Genomic DNA, 19582 nt, shown 5'->3' with positions numbered 1-19582 from the left:
AAATCAATAAAATATATATTTTTTAAATATTCTACAGGACTTAATTTTATATCAACTTTTGGAGACTTCTCTTATTTACTTATTGGTGTGGTTTTTTTTTCTTTGATTCCCTACTTACTGTTCTCTATTTCACCCTTTCATGTATTGAGTTAGTGCATCCATTGGGAGAAGGACCAGGAGAGGAGTGAGTTCAGGGAGGAAAAGGACAAAAAGTTGTCATACCATTCTTTCTGGAAGCAGGAAATTAAAAGTAGAAAAGGATAGTGTGTGTGTGTGTGTGTGTGTGTGTGTGTGTGTGTAAAAAAGAAGAAAAATCCAAGATCAAAAAGCCCAGACCCCACCTCCTTCTGCCTATCTGGCCTTGGAAATTCTGTCTCAAGTACAGCTGGCATTCACTTCTTATACACTCAGCCTCATGACCTTGGCTGGTACCCAGGTCTAAACTGCACTGATGATATCCAAATAGCTAATTTGGTGTTGGAAAGAGTAGGGGAGGCAGGTAGGAACTGAGGAATGGGAAGGAAAAAAATACCCCAAACTGGAAAAGTTAAATTTCCTGCCAGGTGGCTCCCAAATCATCCAGCAGTTTGATTCAAAGCTTTGAAGTTGTGAGCCAACCATTCCAGATCTGTAATATTTACCCTGCAGTCTCCAAAAACAAAAGCTGACTGTGTTCCTTGAAGTCAATCTCACCAACATTTCAGGATGACAGATGGAAGAGGCTGGAAAAGAATTATTGGATGACCTGGAACTCCTCAAATTCTCAGTAAGTAAGTTTTTGTTATGCTTTACGGTAGTGTTCCTCTCTCTCTCTCTCTCTCTCTCTCTCTCTCTCTCTCTCTCTCTCTCTCTCTCTCTCTCTCTTCTATCCTCCACCCTTCTCCCACCCACCCCTGGCCTTCACCTGTCTATTGTATGTGTCCATGTGCTATCTATGCTTGTAAGTTGTTTGGTTAATTTCTTCCCACCTTCCCTCTAAGATATGTCAGTCTATTTCATGCTTCCATGTCTGTAGTCCCATCTTGATCATCAGTTTATTTTGTTTCTTAGATCCCACATATAAGTAAGATCATGATATAATACCAATCAGAAAGAATATATGTACCCCTATGTTCATATCAGCATTATTTACAATAGCTAAGATCTGGAAACATCCCAAGTGCCAATTAGTAGATGAGTGGATAAAAAAGCTGTGGTACATTTGCACACTGGAAAAAAAAAGAAGGATCTCATATCCCTTGAGATAGCATGGAGATTACTATGCTAAGCAAAATAAGCTAGTATATTCTTTTATACTTTCTCTAATTTTACCAATTCCTGCCTCCCCTCCAACCCAATCACTTTTTGTAGTATTTATCTGGTATGACAAAACTCACCCTTAAACAATAATAGCTAACTTAACTCTAGATTCATTTATCCTAGTAGTAAAACTGCTATATATACCCATGGACTAAGCAAATAATTAATAATAATAATAATAATAATAATAATGTCAATTTTGTGTTGATGCAGAATATCTAGCTAGATATCTAGCTATGGACTTATCCTTGGAGAGGGAAAGAGAATGGTGAGTATATAAAATTCTAAACCTAAAACATACTCAAGAGAAAAAGACTATCCCAACCCATCCTTTGTCCTTTCAAATTCTACTTATCTTTTAAGATACTCTGTCACCACAGTCACCTAATAAATACATACTGAGAGCCTAGCATGTGCCAGGCACTGTTCCAGGTTTGAATTAAACAAAATTCTTGCCCAGTTGGAGCTCGTGTTCCAATGGAGGAGATAAAGAACAAACAAACAGATAAGTAAATAAATGGTATAATAGTGATCTATGGTATGAATAAAAATAAAGCAGAATGAGCAGGATAGAGAAAAGGGAGCAGGGTACTATCTGTTGTGTGGGCAGAGACATGAAAAGATGGAAGGGATAAAGAAGAAGCTGTGTTGGAGAAGGACATCCCAGAGGAGAAAGCAGCCAGATCAAGGGCTGATGGTATCGATAGAAGAAATGGCAAGGAAGCAGGTTGGTGGGATTATGGGAGAGAGGGGTAGAAAATGAGGAAAGAGAGCGAGCAAGGAGCTGGATCACATAGAGCTTTGGATGCCCTTTGATTTTAACTCTATGTCAGATGAGAGCCCTTGGAGAGTTTTGAGCACATAAGTGACATGATCTGACTCCTGTCAGACTTTGAGCTGCAAGATTGAGAATTGACTCTTTAAGGAGAAGAAGTGAAGCAGTGAGACAAGAGTCAGTTTTCATCCATCAAGGAAAGAGATAATGGTGGCTTGGACCAAAGCAGATGGTAGTAGATGTTGAATTCTGGATGTTTTGAAGGTAGAGCCAACTGCTGATGGATTGGATGTGAAGAATAAGAGAAAATGAGATGTCAGGAATGACACCTCAGTTTTTAGCTTGAACAAGTGGAAAGGGAACGTCAATCTTTCTTTGTGCTCGCATGCACTTTTGTTAATATCTATAATAATAAAAGCCTAAGTGACAAACTCAAAGGAAGGGATGACTGAACAGGCTGCAAGGGGCGACCAGGCCAGCAGTGGGGATTAGTGAGGGCTGACCAAATGACTGAACATCAGGCTGCATGGGGTGACCAGGCCTTAAGGGAGGGGGGGCAGTTGGGGGCCACCAAGCTGGCAGAGAGGGGCAGTGACAGGTGACCAGGCTGGTGGGGGGAGGGAGGGTGGCAGTTAGGGTTGACCAGGCTGGTGGGAGGAGGGTAGTTGGGGGCGACTAGGCTAGCAGGGGGACAGTTGGGGGTGACCAGGCCAGCAGGGGGCGCATTTAGGGGCGATTAGGCATTCAGGCAGGTGAGTGGTTAGGAGCTAGTGGTCCTGGATTGTGAAAGGGATTTTTGACTGCAGGTTTAGGCCTGGTCAGCAGTTGGACATCCCTTGAGGGGTCCCAGATTGGAGAGGGTGCAGGTTAGGCTGAGGAGACCCTCGCCCCTAGTGCACAAATTTCGTGCACCAGGCCTCTAGTCAATATTATAAAACTCTAGTAACAAATGTGTACATCTCTCCCACTAGATGCACTATCTCTTAACTTTTATGCCTTCATATGCTGAAATGCTAATGAGAGTTGTGGACTCTTGCTAATGAGGAAAAAAACATAAATTTCTAAAAACTTATGCATTTCATTTCTCCTTAAGTTCAGCATGAGTCTCTGCACAGTTCAAAGTTCTAAGATTTTAAAAAAAACAAAAACCATACACTAGATTTATTTATTTATTCAATAAATTAATATTGAGCACTTGAGACTCTGAAGATATTGCAGATGTGATCATGATCAAATATAGCCAGTATCCCTTCTTATGAAGACCTCTCAGTCTGGTGTGAAAAATAGATGAGCTGCTAGTAAGCAAATAAAATAAGTAAATAAGTATCTATATATATAATATAGATATGCAAAGTGTCCCCATGGTATCGATAGTTCAACCTGGAGACTGGAAGTTCTATCACTAGTTATGATGTGCATTGACCACCAGGGGGTGCCACAGAACAAAGGAAGGCCCTGGCCAGCAGCCAAAAGGCCCTGATCAGCTCTGATTGCACTAACCATGCACAAATTTCATGCACCAGGCCTCTAGTAACTTATAAAAGGAGATATAGGGGGGGAAACAAAACAGGATGCCATAGTTTACTATCGTGATATGTAGTATCCCAAGGCCTAATGTGGAAACAGAATCCATCCAGATATTATAAACAGAGAGGATTTAATACAAGGAGTTGGTTGTGCATGTGATGGGAAGAAGAGGGGGCAATGAGAGCAGTCAGAGATTAGTAACACAGAAAGTCCCATGCCATCTCTAGAATTGTATGGGGTAATGGGACAAAGTAGGATTACCAGAGCCCAGAAGCTGGGACTATCTGAGAGCTAGACTCATAGAATGGGTGCTGATCTATGGAAATCAAGACTGTAAGTGAGGACCTATCTATCTATTGAAGAAACCAAGTGAGATAAAGAGAAATATACGCTGGCTTCTCCCATTCTCCAATATTCTACCAGTGCCTCCATTGGCCAAATATAGCTAGAGTGAGTTTCCTCATCTAGTATAAGAGATTTATACTTGAGCCGAAACCGGTTTGGCTCAGTGGTAGAGCGTCCGTCTGCGGACTGAAAGGTCTCAGGTTCGATTCCGGTCAGGGGCATGTACATTGGTTGTGGGCACATCCCCGATGGGGGGTGTGCAGGAGGCAGCTGGTCGATGTTTCTCTCATCGACGTTTCTAGCTCTCTATCTCTCTCCCTTCCTCTCAGTAAAAAAATCAATAAAAATATATTTTTTTAAAAAAGAGATTTAGCCGGGACCGGTTTGGCTCAATGGAAAGAGCGTCGGCTTGGGGACTGAAGGGTCCCAGGTTCGATTCCAGTCAAGGGCATGTACCTTGGTTGCGGGCATATCCCCAGTAGGGGGTGTGCAAGAGGCAGCTGATCGATGACTCTCTCTCATCGATGTTTCTAACTCTCTATCTCTCTCCCTTCCTGTCTGTATAAAATCAATAAAATAAATTTAAAAAAATAAAAATAAAATAAAAAATAAAAAAAGAGATTTATACTTGATAATCCCCAAAACTTGAAAGGCTCCTTTCAGATCCATCTCATCTACAATTATTTGCAAATGCATTTAGAGACCCAGCAACACAACACCACCAGCTGTGGGATCCTCTCTGGCACTGCTTCATGAAGCCAACTAAAAGTCCAAGACTTTGTAAATATGACCCAAGTTGTGAGGGTAGGCAGAAAGAGATCTATGTCTACGTACCATTTTTGCAGAGAAGGAAACTCTTCTTGCTATCATTCAGGAAAGTATAATTCTCTCCTTTCTATACGTCTGTATAATTCACAAAGGAAAGAGTATGGTAAACTCTATGGTTTACTTAATTTTAAAAATACAGTTTAAGAGTTTTCAAGAAATAACACCATAATGAAAGCCTCAAAAGTAAGTGAAATTTTAAAAATTATCTGTGCTGCCTGGCCAATGTGGCTCAATAGTTGAGCATTGACCTATGAGCCTGGAGGTCACAGTTTGATTCCCAGTCAGGGTACATGTGTGGATTGCGGGCTTGATCCTCAGTGTGGGGCATGCAGGAGGCAGCCTATCAATGATTCTCTCTCATCATTGATATTTCTATGTCCCTCTCTCTTTCTCTCTGAAATAAATAAAAACATATATATTTAAAAAATTATCTGTGTTATTTCTCATAACTTAACAGCAGACTTCCCAGGGCTGATCACATATTAAATTATACCAGTATATGGCACCTTTTGTCTGGGAAGGAAAATAGATCAGTCAATTACCAGAAAGAAAAGTTTACTATAAGCAGATTATGCATATTCATCAAGTCTAGAACATTTAACAAAATATGTTATTATATTTCTCCCATTAAATCTAGAATCTATCGATAGTTAAAATTGGGTCCAATTTGTCCCCAAATCTACTGATAGTCAATTCAAAACAAAACAAAGAATCTGTTATAAAATCTCATTATGACAAAGGAGGAGGCATATCAGTTTGGAAAGAAAACAATAAAATACTTGCTTTAAATAGTGTGGGTAGCAGTGAATGATCCAGTAACAGTCAGCAACTCTCCCACTCTGTCTCTGCTGGCTATGACACTGCATACAACTGTGTTCCTCACTGAAAGTCAAGGGCATTGTGTTAAAACACAATTCAGCAAAGGACTTAGGCAAAAACAGACCTTGGGTGATGCTGCTGGATTCAAGGATAAAAGCACAAGATCTGGAATACACTGATACAAAGGCAACGAGCCACATGGGCCCTGAAATGTGACTTAATGGAGATTGGCTATAAGCATAAAATATACACCAGGCCTGCATGCAACAAAAAAGAGAAAACATCCCATTAACATTTTTATATCATGTGCTAAAATGATGTTTTGAATGTGTTGGGTTTATAAAATGCTAACATAGTGTTAGACACATGGTAGGCCCAAGAAGGTCTTCCTTTTCTACTCTTAACCAGAACCTTCCCTTTGGGGCTGAAAGTAGAGAAATGATATTAGGGCTCCTAAGACAGCCTTGCTAAGAGATCTGCCCCTGAGCCTCCTTCCTGGGATTGGGGCTGTTTTCTTTGCCTTGAAAAAGTGCAGTGCCCAGTGATTTCAGTGTCTCAAGATAGATACAATAGCTCTGGCCCCTGCAGAACAGCCAGCATGATGACACAGAGGGCTTGTTTATAGAAGAGAGGGGCCGGACACTACTCAAGAACTTTGTTTAAAATTCTTTTTGTAACCACACATTTCTCTGTTTGGGTTTGCTGCTGTCATTAAATAAATATCTGGAGAGTCTTCAGGGATCGTTCCAGATATATGTGACCAGGTTTTTAAGATAATGAACCACATTTTTGAGTCAAACTTACTGGATTCCCAAGTCTGGCTCTCAGGAGGCATTAGAGATAGTCAAGAGGGATGCAATTTTTTTTCCAACCTGGTTAAGAAAAAGAAACCCTTGTCAAGTTACATGCAAGGTCCCAGTTCATCAGCACCTTGCAGAAATGCCTTATGAACAGTGCTTATGTCAGTGAGAAGGCACAGGGAAGAGAAGGACCATGAAGTTCTGACTTGTAAGAACAGAATTGAAAGGATCAAGAACATCTTGTTCAACTTGAAATTTGCTCAGTTCTCAGGTTCATGGTTTGAGTGAACATGTGACAATTATTTATGACTAGCTAGAAACACATATTTGTTTTGTTTTAATGGAATAATTTGAAATGCTGAGAATGCAGGAGTATTTGGACATCTAAATTTGATTCTCAGCAAATCAAAGCCACTTTCTACTCAGACATTCCTGAAAGGAGATTCAGAGATAAGGGAAATAGGAAAAAAAATATTTGGAGTAAAAGAAACCTTCTTTAAATTATGGACTTTATTTTTAGTGTAGTTTTAAATTTATTGAAAAATTGAACAGAAGTACAGAGAGTTCCCATATACTCCCTTCCTCTGACACACAGTTTTCCTCATTTTTTACATTTTTGCATTAGTGTGGAACATTTGACAATATTAATACATTATAATTAACTAAAATCCATAGTTCTTATTAGAGTTCACTCTTTGTAATTTAGAGTTCTAGGGGTTTTGAAAAAAATGCATAGTGTCATGCATCCACAAATATAATAGCATGCAGAATAGCTTTAAATTCCCTGATTTTACCTATCCATTCCTCACCTCTCACCCTATCCCCAAATAACTGGTCTTTTATTATCTCAATAGTTTTGCCTTTTCCAGACTAGTCAGGTAGTTGGAATCATAAAGTTTATAGCCTTTTCAGACTGGTTTCTTTCACTTATCAATATGCATTTAAGATTTCTCCAGGAGGACTTTTTAAAAACATCAAGAAAATAGTGGGTTTTTGAGAGATATGAGGAAAATGAGAACAAATAAAAGGCAAATTTTAGGCTTAACTATTGTTTTTGGCTCCCAGTAGCTAAAAGTCATAAAGGACAAACTCACTCTGGAGGAGAAAATCTTGGGATAAAAGGAGTAATGCTGGCATGAGGTGAAGGCCATGGGCAAAATAAACACAGTAATGGGAGGATAGGGTTGGGGCAGGAGGACCTTGGGTTTGTTTGCAAAGTCTAACTTAGTGAAGTCTGATCTCTGAAATGAAGTGAACTTTGGTCCATTCCCTCCCTAGTAGAGAACATAGCCCAATTTTCCAATGGAAGGGTAGGTATGATTTCTCCTGGGATCAAGAATGTGATACAACACCAGTTAGATCTATTATTCCATTATGTTGTTTTTCCCTTGTCTAGTTTAAGTCAGTTTCCAGCCATTGATTCAAAAGTATAGTTTGACCCTACAATGGGTCAAACTGATTATTTTTCTTCATAGCTTTTCCTCTATCGCCGTCCTTTTCTAAAACCACATATTCTAGCCCATTTATTGGAACATCCTCACTATAATACAGGGTTGTCTGTCTTTAAAAATAATAATAATAATAATAATAATAATAAAATAATAATAATAAAAAACCACCTTCAAACAATAACACTTTCTCAAGCAAAATTTAATTTGGTGTTTTTCATGTCAGAGAATATTGATCAAGCCAGTGCTGATAAGAACCCTGTGGTTGAGGAGATCTTTAGGCTTAGGAGTTATTGCAGCCTGTGAGTAGAAAGAGCTGTGGAATCAAATACTGGGTTCCTGTCCTACCACCACATAGCTGTTCATCCTTGATGAAGTCCTCAGAGGAGGGTCATTAGGTGAACAAGGACATCTGAATTGTTGTTCTGGATTTCCAGGGTTACCCAATGTGGGTTCAATGGAAGGTCCAGGAACCTCACCTGACTGGTACCACTGTGCGTGCTGTCATCCCCTCCTGTAGCTTTTGAAGATCACTTTAGGAGAAAACCTCACACTCTGTTGCAGTCTTTGCCTAAGTGAGCCAGAGACACACACTCAGATCTTCTCTAAACAACATATTCAGGTAGCCATGGACTTAAGAGGGATAATAATTTTCATTCTCCAAGTATGGAAGTGTGGGGCCAGAGAGGATTAAAAAGGAAAATAAAAAGGAACTGAGGTTCCCTACCTGGAGTCTCTCTTCTCAAACTCTCCCTTCCCCATAACACTTGGTATTCTCTTTAAATTAACTATGAGCAAGTAGTTATTTGAAGAAGTGCCAAATTATTAGCTCATTAAGAATACCCAGTAATTCATTTTCCTGAGATTCCTTAACATCCATCTGGCCCTGAGTGAAGTCAAGGCACCAGATCAAGAAGCATCTCCCTGAAAAGCAATGCCATCCAGTGCAGGTAGCAGCAACCCGTAGACAACAGGTTCGCTTCCTCTAGTTACCATATTTAGAATGTTTCTTTTTTCTCTCCTGCATATTCACCCATCTATACTCTGCTTCTTCAAATGCAGCTCTTCCAGCAAGACTTATCTGGAATTAATTCTTCCCCTTTTTTGTGTACTTATAATTCCTTGTATATAGAAACAGAGAAAGTATCATGAGGCCCTAGAACAAGGTAGAATGTCATATCTCTTACTAGAATATTAGTTATGGACATTAGCAATCCAATCTCTTTTTTCCTAACTTTATGTAGGCCTCGTTCCAGGCACCATGGGCCACACAGAGAAGGTGCTAAGTAACTGTTTTTGCACTATCATTGCTATTGTTCCAGGAGATGTCTAAATTGCTTTTCATTCTCCAAACTCAACCTTTGGAAACAAAACCATGGTCCACTCCTCTATGATCCACATTGGAGCTTAAGAAACCACTGTATAATGTAAGGAGTTTCTGGGAACCTTGCCTAAAGAATGCCTACCACTGAACCATAGAGTTGATGTCTGGTTAGGATTAATTTTCCTCTCCTGCTAATAGTAATCTTTGGGAACACCCCTACCCACTCTTAATCTAGTTGATTTATATGTGGCTAAATCTACCCCACAGATGTAGAAGTAGGCACATGTCCCAGCCTGTGTTTCTTTCCCTTGAACAGAGAGTTTACTTCTAAGATGGTCATAAGACCTGAGCCAGATCAATGAAATCCAACAGTAGGATTTTACAGTAGGATTTTTACTAAAACTTTTTGGAAAGGGGGAGGGGGGGGGGTCTCTTCTTCATGGTTCCTAAACTCTGAGATTTGAGTCTAGGGCTTCCAACAGTCATTCTGTTACCTCATGGCTAGATCTCGCCAAAGAGTAATTCCAACACTTAAAGGAGAAAAAATGACATAGGGTTCCAGGTAAAGTTGGCCTGATAAAATATAGGAAGCAATTTGTAACATACTTATATTAGTACTAAAAATAATGTTATTTGTTTCCCTGAAATTAGAATTTAAATAAGTAGCCTCTATTTTTATTTTATGTCAACCAAGTAGCAGGAAGCTTGGGTTTTGGTATTCGCTTCTGAACCTCTGTATTCATGTATATCCTGTACTTTTCAGTTATGTGAAGCATTACTTGCTATTTTTTACTTAAACTAGTTTGAGCCAGTTTCTGTCAACTCACACAAAAAAATGTTCCTCCCTAATATAGATGTTTTGCCATCTTAATCACCAACAGGTATCCTCTTCAAAGAGAAAATATTTTTAGGAAAGAGTCATAGGCCAGAGAAGTTAACAGCAGGGCAAGGAATCTTTGCCAGATGTTTGGGCCATAAAAGTACTCAAATTGGACCTCATCATGCCTGTGGGAGTGGAAAATAAGCCAGTGACAAGGCCATATGGACTAGGATGGAAATACGATAGGCTTCATGGGCTAGTATCAAACAAGAGTCACCATCACCAGTGCAGCCAGTTCCATGTATTCCTGATTGTTTTCCAAAAACAGCTCACCTCTACAAACTGAACCCTTACCTTAATTTCTGGGCTATTTACAGGGAACAAGAGCAGATTCAAATCTCTGATACAAGCCCCAAGTGATGGAAAGAAGCCAAGATATTCTTGCACTTTGAAGGGGTAGAGAGAGAAAAGGGAGGGGAGGAAGAAGAAAGATTTGTTTCAAAACAGTCTCTGTCACTTGCCACCCCCACTTTGGGGAAGAACAGCCCCAGGGCAGTCTGGGTGGGAGAGCAAACAGAAAAGTGTCTCTCTGGCACCTGGAAGCAAGCAACCTGATCCAAGGGCCCCAGAGACATAGCTTGAGGACAAAGCATTGTGGGGGTGGGGAGGGCAGTGAGTTGTGTGAATTCCAGAGCCCTCTCTGCCCTGCCCTGTCTCCAGGCACCAGCATGTCATGTCACTGCAAACAAACAGCATAGGGAAGTCTGCCAGGAGAAATAACCTGGGTGTTTGTGAGTTTAGTTGCTTTCTACCAATCATGGCCATGATCACTCAATCACGGCCATGGGTGATCTTCCTCCTTCTTACTTGGATTTCTTTCTTTTTTGATATATTTTATTGATTTTTTATAGAGAGAAAGGGAAAAGGATAGAAAGCTAGAAACATCAATGAGAGAGAAACATCGGATCAGCTGTCTCCTACACATCCCCTCCTGGAGATGTGCCCACAACCAAGGTACATGCCCTGGACCGGAATTGAACCTGAGACCCTTCAGTCCACAGGCTGACGCTCTATCCACTGAGCCAAACCAGTTTCAGCCTTACTTAGATTTCTGATGCTAGGGTGCTGGGCATGGTGGTCATTTAAATGCACTTGACAATCATTTCTCTAGTTGTCTTACAAAGACTTTTGGAAAAATAAGTCAAAGCTAATATCATCCCTATTTGGGAGAAAAGGAAACTAAGGTGTGGATCCCCTTAAATCACATATCTGCATCTCTGTCTTCATTTCCAAGGCAGGACCTTCCCTCTCTAGAAACCAAGCTTACAGATCAACACTGGGAAACCCTCTTGGTAACCATTTGTTACAAGTAACTACAACAGAACCACCTTTGTATAAATGCTTTCAAAAACTGAGAGCTGCACTCATTAGGTAATACCAAACCCCACAATCAATAAGGAGGGCACTTTTCTTTTGTTGATAGGGTATTTCATTCAAATTTGGCCAAGTTTAGGAAATGTTGCTATTATTATTGATTTTGGCATTCTGCATGGCCTGTACTTGTGTGGTCCTTTGAATTCTCCTTTAAAACACTTGTAACATCTGACTGGTTCCCTGGTTAATTATTGAATGACATAAAATCTTTGACATGTGGTCATTTTATAATGTCTAAGAATTGCGGCTTTACCCTTTAACCATGGCTTGGCAAGCGAAAAAGCACAAGTCACCCTGCATCTCAGTGTTCCCAGACCCTCACCATTTAGACAGATTTGCCCCATACTTATTTAAAAAAAGGAAAGCTTCTGTATCATGGAATAGTTATTTCCTAGGCCCCATTGTATTAAAGTGAGCCCCGATTCCTAATCCTCTCATTCTTTCCTCGTTTCCCTCCTGCCAAACCTATCAAGCAAACATCATCCCTTTCCTGGCAAAATTAATTTTCTGTAAAATCTGATACTCATTTCATTCAAGTGTAACTGAAAGATAAATATTAATGTGTATCCTGCCCTACAGAGATCTTTCCTAGCATGTTGCCAGGGAACAAAGCTTTAGGTTTAAGAAAAAAATCTCTAATGGTGGAGATTTCCAGGAGAACATTTCAGACCATTTTATGCAAAAAAGTAAAATAAAAATAAAAATAAAGGTTTTTAAAGGCCCTGATATTTTACTTTGTCATTTTGTCCAAGCTCTTTTCCACTCCACCAAAACATAATATTTTTTAAGTATAACTCATCAAATAGAGTTGGCTGTTTACCTATGGAGCAACTCTGGGTTCTGGAGAGTAACTGCAGAATAAGGTCCTTGGTGCTAGAAGAATGTTATTTGAGGTATAACATGCTATCTTAAATGACCAAACAGCAGACACAGAGAATATACACATTGAGGTCACAAAGTGAAGAGACAACTGGTTGTTATGTGATTGACAGTGGCCAGTGCACTTGGTATAAATATGGAGAATAGGTGGAAGGCAGCATCCACTTTCAGCTGCCACCTGCTCTGAGAAGAAAGAAACTGGGATTTCAGAAGACCATGTTGACTTTCCTACCCTGACTCATTGAGATCTATAATCTGCATTGGCTATGTTTGGCTTCCTAAACCTGAGTTTTCACGCTAAGCACATGGAGGACAAGACAAATAGCATTTTCTGAGAACAGGTGTAATGTGATCAAATCAATAGACAGGGTTGTCCCAGGTGCTTCTCCTGATGCTGTTTCTTGTCAGTGTATAACCTGTTCATTCCCTGTGATTCACAGTTAAATTGCCAAGACAAACTTTGTGACTGAGACTGGAAACCTTCAGAATGCAGCGGCATTGTGGATCAGCTCACCTCCTGCGGGAAACAAATCAGTTTCACTAAAAGAGAGATGTTGACAGGAAGCCAGGAAGGCTGGTCAACAACCTTAATTGCTCTAACCACTCACCCTTTGTGGAGACATTGTTAGCTAAAGCAGCCTCCACCTTGTTTGTCCTATGGAAGTTTCTGTTATTTCCTACCTAAGGGCTACATGTAAATTTCTGTTTATCTTGCCTGAAATGTTTTCCCCAAAGCCTCAATAAAAGAGATGGCAGGGCCAGAGCAGGGAGTAGTTCTCCCACTAGAGTTGGACTACCGCCTGGTCCCCCATATCGCCAAATTGAATTTCTTCAAGTCTCTTTTCATTTGTGTGTGGCCCTTCTCCAGAACCCAAACCGTGAATTGGAACTCTTTCCACGAGGGCTGTGAAAGAGATTCCTACAACCTCCCCATCAAGTTTAAGTGGGGAAACATGTATACAAAGACATCCAGAAGTCTCAGACCACAACCAACCAGGGGTCTTAGATATGATGAGCTGAATCCAATGAGAATTCAGCAGTTACCAGCAGTTACCAAACCTATCAAGCACCATCTCTCTATTTATTCCCTTCATCTTCCTGCAGCCAACCCTCCCAGGGATCTTGTACAGAGCAGTCAGGCCCCAGGAAAGAGCCAAAAATTCCTTCATCTGAGGCTCTGCCTGAGGAATAAGTGCTACAAATGATCTGCTTCTCAGAACTGATCAAGCAATCCTCAAAAAGAATTTATGACTAAATGGCACTCATGTGATTACAACTTCAGCTCTTCACTCCTTCTGTCCTCACACCCTCAACTTCCAAATGTGGGCAGTTTATTTCCACTTCTGGAACACGTGATTCTACAGTCTTCTTTAAACTACCCTACTTGAAGGTGATTTAGTCTAATGCCATGCTCTGAGCAGTGGAAAAACCAACAGCTCCTTCACTGAGGTGTTGTCAGAAGCAGAACTAGAACACAAAGCTGAAAGTATTAAGTAACTTATTCATTTGAAACTCTGTGTCTAGTTCCTATACTATTTTCCTCACTTCAAATGAAATAATTTATCATTTAAATTATATTGAAGCTTTTAAAAATAATAATATGGAACACTTATTGCACATTTGTCATTTCCTTTACAAATACAATCATATCTAACTCTTGAAGCTTAAGCTCAGAGAAATTCAAGGACTTGCCCATAAACACACAGGTCTCTGTTTGAACAGTGTGGCCATACACTCCCTAAACTATTTACTTGAGGTGTTCACTCTTGTTATAATAATGTTATGGTCATAAAGAAACCCCTCTAATTATGAAATAATTAGGGACAACCCTGATAACAGATCTAATGCCCTTGTTCCGGTTCTCTAGCTTACTCTGTCTTAATAAGATTTTAAAAAAAAAATAACTCTATAGTGTCCACACAAAAACTCCTTCATATTTCTCCACACTCTAGAAAACAAAAATAATTGCCAACAAAGAGTGAATGATTCAGTGACAAGGTGGGTGGCATTATATGAATAATATATACAAATAAAACTCAGGCCCAAAGGACATTTTTACCAGCTCCTATGCCTCTAAATTCACTTCCTTTCAAACACCACCCATTTCATAGAATGTTTCACCCTACCGAAGTCCCACTAGTTCTGAGTCTTATTTCACAAACAGCCTGAAGCAGTGGATGTCTAATTATTATTTTTGTTTCTTCCTATATGTAAGCACTTCAATAAATGTTTACACACACATGAGCTCATTTAATGCATTAGTGTAAATATGTGAAATATGATTCATATTCTACTGATGTGAAAACTGGGCCCAGCAGAGATTGAACCTTGTACATATTATGTCTGACCATAGCCATGCAAAAGGTAATGAAAAATCTGGCTTTTTTTCTACCAGAGCTAAGGGTTCAAAACATGTGTCTTTCTTGGTCAATCACCAACCTACTTGACCGGAGTCCCTTTATGGTTATTGAGGAAAGATTCTACATTATTGTGGTTCCCCAAGCAGGTTGCATGGCATTTCTATCGCTCTCTAACAAGCTGAAGTCACCCGGCTGGGTGATGCTTTGTGGTATATGATAGGGCTATATCACATATCTTTTATGCATCTATTATTTCACTATGTAAGTCTTAGGCTACAAGGAATTTTAGGAGTCATTTAGTAAAATAATAACACACATTGAATCTTTGCAGCTTTATAATACATCATCATTTCTAAGCATTTTTACTTGCATTAATTTGATCATTACTATTCAAAAATTGTTCCTACTTTGAAAAGTTTTGTAAGAATTCAATGAGAAAGTGCACAGAACCTAGCACAATGCCTGGTACATAAAAATGCTTGATAAATGTCACCTATTATTACTGTTAACGCTCTGAGATTGGTAGGCAATGTGTTACATTTCCTATCACACTCTCAGGGATTTTCAGAGGATGGAGAATTCTGAGTTTTTTTGACCACCACTTTGACCCCCAATTTAGCCATCTTATATTTGCTTATTTTGTTTGCTTGTTTCTAAATGATAGGGAAAACCCATATTGCTATGCACCAGCAGTCCCTAGTCAGAACTGCATTATATTAGGATGAGAAATATATTTTCCATCCGTGGAAATCAGAGAAGTTCCAGTGTTTTCATGGCTGTCAGATCTGAGAAGTTGACATTAGGGCTTGTTGCTCAGGACTGCCTTTTGGAGAGTTGGATCAGGTCGGACAATGGGGAAGTCTGCTGGAATAAGCTCTTAACTGGGAACCTGGAGCCAGGAGCTAAAATATTCTACTAAGTCACTGAAGACTAGAATCAGGGTGTTAGCATTCCCTACATGAGTTCTTGCCTTCTTGAAAAGATTTGCCTCTGTTTCACTCTTATTTACTTCATAAAACTTTACTACATGAAGGTGAAACTGCTTTGGGGGATGTATGCTTGAGTTACTTATTTTCAGATAGTTTAAATACTTGGCCAGTCACAGGGTGAACAAGATGATGAATTTATTTTGACAGTTAAACCCAGAAGAAGGTAAAAAATGTACTGGAAGCAAACTCTTAGAAGTAATTTTCTGCTGATGTCCCTGGACTGTGGGACATTGATCAGGCACTCTCTCCATCCTAAACATGACAAAGCCTAGGGGGCCCAGCCTTTGAGGACATGGAACACACAGTTGCAGACTTTTCTTCAAGGCCCTCCCTTTCCTACCCTCCTGTTAAAGTTCTGGGTTGAACTCAAATGGAAAGTGGGTCATGTGGGTCCAAAAAGAAGATGATGGCTATCACGGTAGGGCATTTATGCCCAACCTAAATTCCTGGTTGGGGCAATTATTGAGATGAGACTTGATTTACACCATGCTTATTTTCCTGTTGGCCGCTGTTTCACTCAGGGAAGTCATAGCTTTACTGTTCCCATATGAAGATTGCAGGGAAATTCTGAGAGAGGATTCCTGAGCTACTTATTTATATAAATACTAAACACACATTTACTTCTCTGCTGAGCAGAAGTACTGAGAGGATGAACTGTGGGCTGTTCTCTTAATCTCTCTCTCTCTCTCTCTCTCTCTCTCTCTCTCTCACACACACACACACACACACACACACACACACACACACACATACACACACACATACACACACACACATACACACACACACACATACACTCTAGAAGCAAAATCACCAGTCATATTTAGTGAACAAGGCTCCATGACCAAGTTGAGCAGTATTGATGCAGAAGATTTGAAAGCCTCTTCTTATACTTTATGCCTCAATGTGCACTTTTCTTAAGCAGGAACATAGGTGAATAATAGCATGTATATCATGGAGAGTTCTGTGGTTTTATTCTTTCACCATGGATCTGCCATATGTTCATCTGCATTCAGATATTCGAACTTTACTTTCTAACCAATTATGAGCTTCCAATCAAAGTTCCTAACACAATGCAATTTAAAGATGCTCTGAAGCCACCTTTTCATGTGATAGGTGAGGAAACAGGGATCCAGAAAGCAGAATCAACTAGCACTAAAGCTACCCAGCTGCTTTATAAATCATGACAGATGTCCTAACTCCAAGTCTAAGGTTTCATCCTATACACCACATTGGTATTTCTTCACAGAAACAAATTTTAGTATGGAAAATATGATTAAATTCTCCTTTACTCTATGCAGAGTTCCCATGATTTACTTACTTCTTTTGTGGTTAAAAAGTGAGTGGGTTAGTGAGAAATGGTTAAGGAAAAAGATAAAGACTTGCCCTAAAATAAGGGACATTGAGATCATCTAAGTCTTCTACAATATTTATGTCAAATGCTTTGCCAAACTTTGTTTAAACACGTTCAAAGATGAGAAATGTACTGTCCCATTTCAGACAGTTCTTGATGATAAATTCCTTAAAACTGAACCAAAAACATGCCAGGCTCTAGAAGGCAGATTTTTAGTTTAAATCACTTAGCTTGAGCTGATGCCCAGGGCTTCTAGTTTGCCAAAGTCCCTGTAATGATCATAATGGTGACATTGGTTCACATGACACCTTTCTTCTACTTGGGATATCATCAGAGCAGAACTCCCTTAAGGGTGGTAGGGCTTGGTACCCAACTCAGAGAACACTTATACCACCCAGTCTTTGGGCAGCAAGGCTAGAAAATAGTGACAAGGAGAAATGATTACAATCTCAAAGCATCTGAGTTAAAGAGCCAGGATTCTGCCACAAGAAGAAACATTAGCTTATTTGCAAGGAGAAAATAATGTGACATCTAGGTCATAGTCAAGGCCTTCTCAGGTTTGCTTTATCTGCATGTTGGAAACTGCCCCTGATCCTGGCCACTGGCCCACAAGGGAGTGCCATTGCAGGAGAGCTATGAGTCAGATGAACTTTTGCAGCTCTTCTATCCAGAGGATTCCTTGTCAGTACTATTCTCCCCCTCCTTAACAAATAGACATTGATGGCCACACATGGATGGGGTTCTAAGTATTTTATGGGTACACTAGAGGACTAGCGCACTCAATTTGTGCATGGAGGGGGGTCCCTCAGCCTGGCCTTCAGCCTCTCACAATCCGGGACCCCTTGGGGGATGTCCAACTGCTGGTTTAGGCAGTGGGACATCCCTCTCACAATCTGGGACTGCTGGCTTCTAACCTCTGGCTTCCCTGCCTGCCTGATCACCCCTATCCACTCACCTGCCTGCCTGATCAAACCTAACTGCTCCCTTGCCTGCCTGATTGCCCCTAACCACCTCTGCTTTGGCTCTCACCACAGCAGCTTCATCCGGATGTCCAGAATGATGTCTGGAAAGTCACTTGGCTGCCTGTTCTAATTAGCCTATTACACTTTTATTATTATAGATCGCTAAAGTCGGAATACCTGGTTTTACAGTTCCAGCCATATGAGCTTGGAGAGGGCATTGAATTTTGATGGACATTGTGTTCTCATTAATCTAAGTCAGAGTCTAAAGTTAGAGGGAGAGTTGAAATCAGCAAGCTTGGAATTATATAGAGTTCCATGCTTAAAGCTTGCCTTCCTTCCACTCAATCCCTTTCCAGTCAGGGGAAATTCCTGATAAATGAGTTGGAGGGACTGGATTGGATAAAACAAAATTCTTTACTGGGCAAAGCTGGTTTGAACTGTTACTTTTTAACAATAAATATCTGCTACCATATATTAATTAGTCTTTACTGAAATTGCAGGCATGCTCATTTTACATAATTCTCCAAAGTTTCTGTGCAGTAGGAAGCAGTTGCCATCATAGAGGTGAGAAAATAAATTTTAGAAAAGGAATGAAGTCACTAGCTGATAAGTATGGAGCCAAAATTATAATCTAAGCCATGTGACATCAGAGCTCAGTTGCTTAGTCTTTATAGTATACTTGTGCCATGTAGAAAAGTATATGTATGTGCATTTGTACATATCCATAAAATCCCAGGGAAACAATACTGTGTGTGTGTGTGTGTGTGTGTGTGTGTGTGTGTGTGTGTGTGTTCCTGCTCAGCAACGACTTGATTGTAAAATGAAGGCCCCTTCTTACAACTTAAAACTGTTGCAGCCAAAACCGGTTTGGCTCAGTGGTAGAGCATTGGTCTGCGGACTGAAAGGTTCCAGGTTCGATTCTGGTCAAGGGCACGTACCTTGGTTGCGGGCATATCCCCGGTAGGGGGTGTGCAAGAGGCAGCTGGTCAATGTTTCTCTCTCATCGACGTTTCTAGCTCTCTATCTCTCTCCCTTCCTCTCTGTAAAAAATCAATAAAATATATTAAAAAAAAAAAAAAAGGACTGTTGCAACTCATGCATTCCAGGTATATATTCTAGAACTATGAAAGGGAGAGAGTCTAAGGCTGTGAGGCCAAGGTGACCTTGTAGTAATAAATAATAAGCACAAGGCCTTCATGTTCTCAAAAATTCTATTTTAGGCCAATTTTGGTACTTAGAATATTCTAGCACAGTGTGTTTCACAGTAGCATATTTTATTTTTAAACTTACAAATTCTTTAAAAATGTCCTATGAATGTACCATCCAGACAAAACTTGCTGACATTTTAAAAAATAAAAACAATGTACCTGTATGGTTCAAAAGTATGAACATAACAGAAAGTAGAAAATGAAAAGTGAAAGCCTCTCCCCATCCCCATGTGATCTGTAGACTCTCTCCACAAAGACAATGGCCATTAACCAATTTTTTAAAATTTATTTTATACAAAGGGGTTCATACTTCTTGCACTAAGCCAGGTCTTCCTTTTTCATTGGTGTTAATCTTAAAGACCTAACCCACTGCAGCATGTCTGAGCTGACCGGGTTGGTTTTAAGGAGTTT

This window comes from Pipistrellus kuhlii, unplaced genomic scaffold (assembly GCF_014108245.1).
Source record: "Pipistrellus kuhlii isolate mPipKuh1 unplaced genomic scaffold, mPipKuh1.p scaffold_m20_p_7, whole genome shotgun sequence".
Lineage (NCBI taxonomy): Eukaryota > Metazoa > Chordata > Mammalia > Chiroptera > Vespertilionidae > Pipistrellus > Pipistrellus kuhlii.
The sequence above is the reverse complement of the archived record's forward strand: the minus strand, read 5'-3'. Positions refer to the sequence as shown.